The sequence below is a fragment of the Myxocyprinus asiaticus genome, chromosome 34 (assembly GCF_019703515.2).
Source record: "Myxocyprinus asiaticus isolate MX2 ecotype Aquarium Trade chromosome 34, UBuf_Myxa_2, whole genome shotgun sequence".
NCBI classification, from domain to species: Eukaryota; Metazoa; Chordata; class Actinopteri; order Cypriniformes; family Catostomidae; genus Myxocyprinus; species Myxocyprinus asiaticus.
In genome coordinates this window covers 38,237,891-38,243,890 of record NC_059377.1, presented here as the reverse complement: position 1 = coordinate 38,243,890, position 6,000 = coordinate 38,237,891, and positions in this window count along the sequence as shown.

The following is a 6,000-nucleotide window of genomic DNA, read 5'->3' as shown; positions in this document are numbered from 1 at the left end:
CTTACAATTCATAATGATATGGAGAATAAAATTAAAATAAATGGATTTAGGGCACAGACCTAAACTTGCTTTGTTAGGGGAAAGTCAGAAGCATGGACTCACAGTAGACCAATTAACACACTGTTCAGATCAATTGCTAAAGGAAAGGAGAATAAAATATAATATTTTGGGATGGTTTGGACTGTTAATGTGTTATCTTTTACACCCTTAACCAACTGAACCCTTTCAGTGTTCTGACTGATCCCAGTACAGGGCAAACACAAGTGTTCAGTGTAATTTTGAACATCCTAAATGTCTTCAACCAAATTTGACAACCAAAGGAACCAATGTTGAAAATTACAGTAAAACCCTGTGATTTTTTAAATTTTTTATCTATAGCTCATGCAAACATTTACGCCCATTCTCTGAAGAGCTGATGGATCAAATTCACAAGGTAAACATGCCAAGAAGGGCTTATCTTCTCGTGCTCTAGGTAGCTGCTAGTCTATGGCACCAGGGCCGTCTTACCTTAAAATCTGCAGATTTTTCTTCTATGCCTGAGATTTTATAAAAGGTTAAGTAGCTTAGCCTTTTAGCCTACATCTAAACATTGAATTAAAAAGACAACGCTCTTAATAACTTTCAAAAATTGCTGTAAAGTGTAAAACAGGAAATGAATATTCAACTTCACACAAGCATGCACACATATGAATATAACATTCATTCAAAGTTTATGACAAGTTTTACACATCAACAACCTTTTGCTAACTAAATGGGCTCATAACCGTGGCTGCAGCCTGATTTAGGCCTTTAGCGAAAGATTTACCAGCTTTAATTAGTGACCTTCCTGTGCTTACTGATTATGCACTACTTTTCTAAAAAAGTATGAGCTCATGATACTTGAGGAAATTGTGTCAGAGATGACAGTGAACAACACAAGTGCACCTTAAGGAACTAATCTGATCTGTCTCCCTTTATTTTCCTCCTCTACATGACCTACAGAATAACACTAGATAGTCATTTAGGACACAATTTTCATTCAATGTTACATTTATTACAGCCCACCTGGAGAAACCTGAGAGAAGACCCCAGTAATAATCATGAAACACCCTCATTCTGGGGTTTGCCAATTTCCGACTTACAAATTACTAGCCCAGATCTTTAACGATTGGGATAGTACCATTAATTAGACACAAAAATTATCTGAGGCTCATCCATTGTAGGCTGCAACAAAGAAGATTCAGAAAGGTCAGAATATAGAAAGCTGATAGAGAGATTTACATTTGAGTTTTGGAAACCAACATGACATGCATGAGATCCTGACATATTATATATTGTTTTTTGAGTATGTACCATGGTAAAACCATGTTTTTTGGGACATGTACCATGTTAATACCATGTTTTTGGCATGAACCAAGGTAACAGTTTTGGACATGTACCACGGTTATACCACGTTGTTGTGAGCATGTACTATGGTACAACCACATTTTTTGGACATGTACCATGGTATTACCATTTTTTTGTGAGCCTGTACCATGGTTTTACCATGTTTTTGGATATGTACAAAAGTAATACCATGTTGTTGTGTGCATGTACCATGATATTTCCATGTTTTTGGACATGTACTCTGGTAATAACATGTTTTTGCGCGCATGTACCATGCAAATACCATGTTTTTTTGGAAATGTACCACAGTAATGCCATGGTGTTGTGCGCATGTACAACAGTAATACTATGTTTTTGGCATGTACTATGGTAATAACATGTTTTTGTGTGCATGCACCATGGTAATAACATGTTTTTGTGGGCATATACTAAGGTTATACCATGTTTTTTGGAAATGTACCATTGAAATACCATGGTATTACCATGTTTTTGGACATGCACTATGGTAATACCATGTTTTTGTGTGCATTTCCCATGGTAATACCATATTTTTTTTAGACATGTTCCATGGTCATACCATGTTATTGGACATGCACCATGGTACTTCTAAATTTCTTGTAGTATTGTAAAACAATGTTTTCTGGAGATGTACCTTGATAATACCATAGTTTTGTGCACATGTACCATAGTATTACCATGCTTTTTTGCACATGTACCATGGTAATACCATGTTTTTTGTTTTTTGTATGTTTTTTGTTGTTGTTGCTGTTTTCTTTTTTGACAAACCAACATATTCAGAGAATACTTCAACAACAGTAGAAAACATATAGCAAAAATACATAGGAAAGGCTGGTCAAGCAAGGCAAACAAGGAAAATTATTTATACTAAAGAATGAGGCAGGGTGATAACTAATGAGAGAACACCATTAACATTTAATACATTACAAATACGTTAACTGTAGAAACTTCCATGGTGCTAGGGTGTTTCTGGTGGTTGCCAGGGTGCTAACTATGCCACTGTGCGATTGCTAAGTTGTTCTGAATAGTTTTTAGCATGTTGCCATGTGGTTGATAGGGTGTTTTGGTGGTTGCTTCAAAAAAGTCAAAAGAACTCACCCCCAAGTCTCCATTATATTCTGGTCCCAAGAAATGACTGGGCCAGTCCTTCCATGTAAGTCCATTAGATTTTTTTTTTTGCCTTAGCAAGCACCACTATTCAAAATGACAGAATGTAAACAGGAATGTAATGGGGAGACAGACCTCTGGTGGAGAACTGAAGAATTTTCAGACCCTGACATGACAGCATTTGCTTTCATTCATTCATTCATTTTCTCTCTTCACCATGGGATCACATAAACAAGGCGTAATTTGAGTTCTGTTCAGTTTTTTTGTTCCAAACATCTACAAATACAGTAGATGGAGTGGTTTGCATGGCTTCAATTGGAATAGTTTGTGTGTCACAAGATAAGAAAAAATTGTTTTGTTCCGCCTGTCTAGGCAAGAGTGGCTGATTTTGATCTCAACAGGACTTGTTTGCGGTCTACTTCCTGAATATACAGGTGCATCTCAATAAATTAGAATGTCGTGGAAAAGTTCATTTATTTCAGTAATTCAACTCAAATTGTGAAACTCGTGTATTAAATAAATTCAATGCACACAGACTGAAGTAGTTTAAGTCTTTGGTTCTTTTAATTGTGATGATTTTGGCTCACATTTAACAAAAACCCACCAATTCACTATCTCAAAAAATTAGAATACATCATAAGACCAATAAAAAAAACATTTTTAGTGAATTGTTGGCCTTCTGGAAAGTATGTTAATTTACTGTATATGTACTCAATACTTGGTAGGGGCTCCTTTTGCTTTAATTACTGCCTCAATTCGGCGTGGCATGGAGGTGATCAGTTTGTGGCACTGCTGAGGTGGTATGGAAGCCCAGGTTTCTTTGACAGTGGCCTTCAGCTCATCTGCATTTTTTGATCTCTTGTTTCTCATTGTCCTCTTGACAATACCCCATAGATTCTCTATGGGGTTCAGGTCTGGTGAGTTTGCTGGCCAGTCAAGCACACCAACACCATGGTCATTTAACCAACTTTTGGTGCTTTTGGCAGTGTGGGCAGGTGCCAAATCCTGCTGGAAAATGAAATCAGCATCTTTAAAAAGCTGGTCAGCAGAAGGAAGCATGACGTGCTCCAAAATTTCTTGGTAAACGGGTGCAGTGACTTTGGTTTTCAAAGAACACAATGGACCAACACCAGCAGATGACATTGCACCCCAAATCATCACAGACTGTGGAAACTTAACACTGGACTTCAAGCAACTTGGGCTATGAGCTTCTCCACCCTTCCTCCAGACTCTAGGACCTTGGTTTCCAAATGAAATACAAAACTTGCTCTCATCTGAAAAGAGGACTTTGGAACACTGGGCAACAGTCCAGTTCTTCTTCTCCTTAGCCCAGGTAAGACGCCTCTGACGTTGTCTGTGGTTCAGGAGTGGCTTAACAAGAGGAATACGACAACTGTGGCCAAATTCCTTGACACGTCTGTGTGTGGTGGCTCTTGATGCCTTGACCCCAGCCTCAGTCCATTCCTTGTGAAGTTCACCCAAATTCTTGAATCGATTTTGCTTGACAATCCTCATAAGGCTGCGGTTCTCTCGGTTGGTTGTGCATCTTTTTCTTCCACACTTTTTCCTTCCACTCAACTTTCTGTTAACATGCTTGGATACAGCACTCTGTGAACAGCCAGCTTCTTTGGCAATGAATGTTTGTGGCTTACCCTCCTTGTGAAGGGTGTCAATGATTGTCTTCTGGACAACTGTCAGATCAGCAGTCTTCCCCATGATTGTGTAGCCTAGTGAACCAAACTGAGTGACCATTTTGAAGGCTCAGGAAACCTTTGCAGGTGTTTTGAGTTGATTAGCTGATTGGCATGTCACCATATTCTAATTTTTTGAGATAGTGAATTGGTGGGTTTTTGTTAAATGTGAGCCAAAATCATCACAATTAAAAGAACCAAAGACTTAAACTACTTCAGTCTGTGTGCATTGAATTTATTTAATACACGAGTTTCACAATTTGAGTTGAATTACTGAAATAAATGAACTTTTCCACGACATTCTAATTTATTGAGATGCACCTGTATGCCATGAATAGATGCCCTGTTAAAATATTTACACTATATATATATATTCAAACTAAATGTCTAATGTAATGTTTTTAATTATTACCCTTATACAACTGCATACAATAGGGATGATGTGAAATATGTTATCAGAGAAAAAAGACATCAGACATAATCAACATACATATTAAGTCAACTTGAGTGGTGATTGAATGCCCACCTGTCATAAATCAAACAGCAGAGTCTCTATTCTGGTAAACATGGTTTCATGAGTGCATGCATGAGGAGTCATTGAGGTCCTTACAGGTAGACAACTTCTTTCGACCATTGTCCTCTCTCCTTTGGACTAATCCCCCAGTGCCTGCATGGAGACACCACAACAGAGACATCATACGTATGAGATGGGTCATTCCTATTCATAAAAATGGGAAAAATTTAAACAGTGAATATGATGGTTGTAGAAATAGAAGTCCCACTTTACAATGAAAAGAGCCGGCCACCTCACAACGTCTTTCCGTTTACTCAAGAAAGTGCATGCGCATAAGCTGGACGAGCCTGAAAAATATAATTTTTGTATGTGATTTGAGCTAAAGAAACCCAATTTATGAACGCTGATTTGAAATATGTTGTTTGAACGTAATCTTGACCAACAGTTGTTGAGATTTTGGTCTTTACTCATTTAAGTAAATATGAGCTGTACTTGCATGACCAGAAAATAGCTTTATTTAGAAAACAGCCGAACCTATGTCGAAACTCTCTGATCCATTTTACTGTTATTTTTAACAATATAATCACATGAGAAGAGAGCAAAGAGGAGAGGCTTTGGGACATTTCCAGTGCTCTTATCCTGCTGCTTACATGTGTAACGGTAGCCAGCTGGTAGGTAGCTGTGCAGTGTGTAAACCTCACTCCCCTGGCCTCAAGAGACGCACTAGCGACTGGCCTTAGAAGCTATAGACTTTAGCCTCCTTGTTAGTGCGCCTGCCTCCCATGCCGGAGACGCCGGTTTGAATCCCGCTCAGAGTGGGTCAAGCAGGACTGGTTACAGAGGTGCCGTGACCCGTATGGGAGTGAGGTTTAGGGGGGTGAGTGTAACGGTAGCCATCTGGAAGGTAGCTGTGCAGTGTGTGTAAACCTCACTCCCCTGGCCTCAAGAGGCGCACTAGCGACTGACGCCAAAGGCTATAGCCTTTAGCCTTCTCGTTAGCACGCCCGCCTCCCATGCCGGAGGCGCCAGTTCGAATCCAGCTCGGAGTGGATCGAGTAGAACCAGTTACACGTGCACACAAATTAATTTTTAGATTTGGTAAGGAGGATTTCCTAGACAACACATTTAAAGATTACAACCACCACTACGATAGTTATTCTGGCTCGTATTGTTATGGTTATAACCAGGGCTGGGGAGTAACGGAATACATGTAACGGATTACGTATTTAAAATACAAAATATAAGTAACTGTATTCCACTACAGTTACAATTAAAATAATTGGTATTTAGAATACAGTTACATTC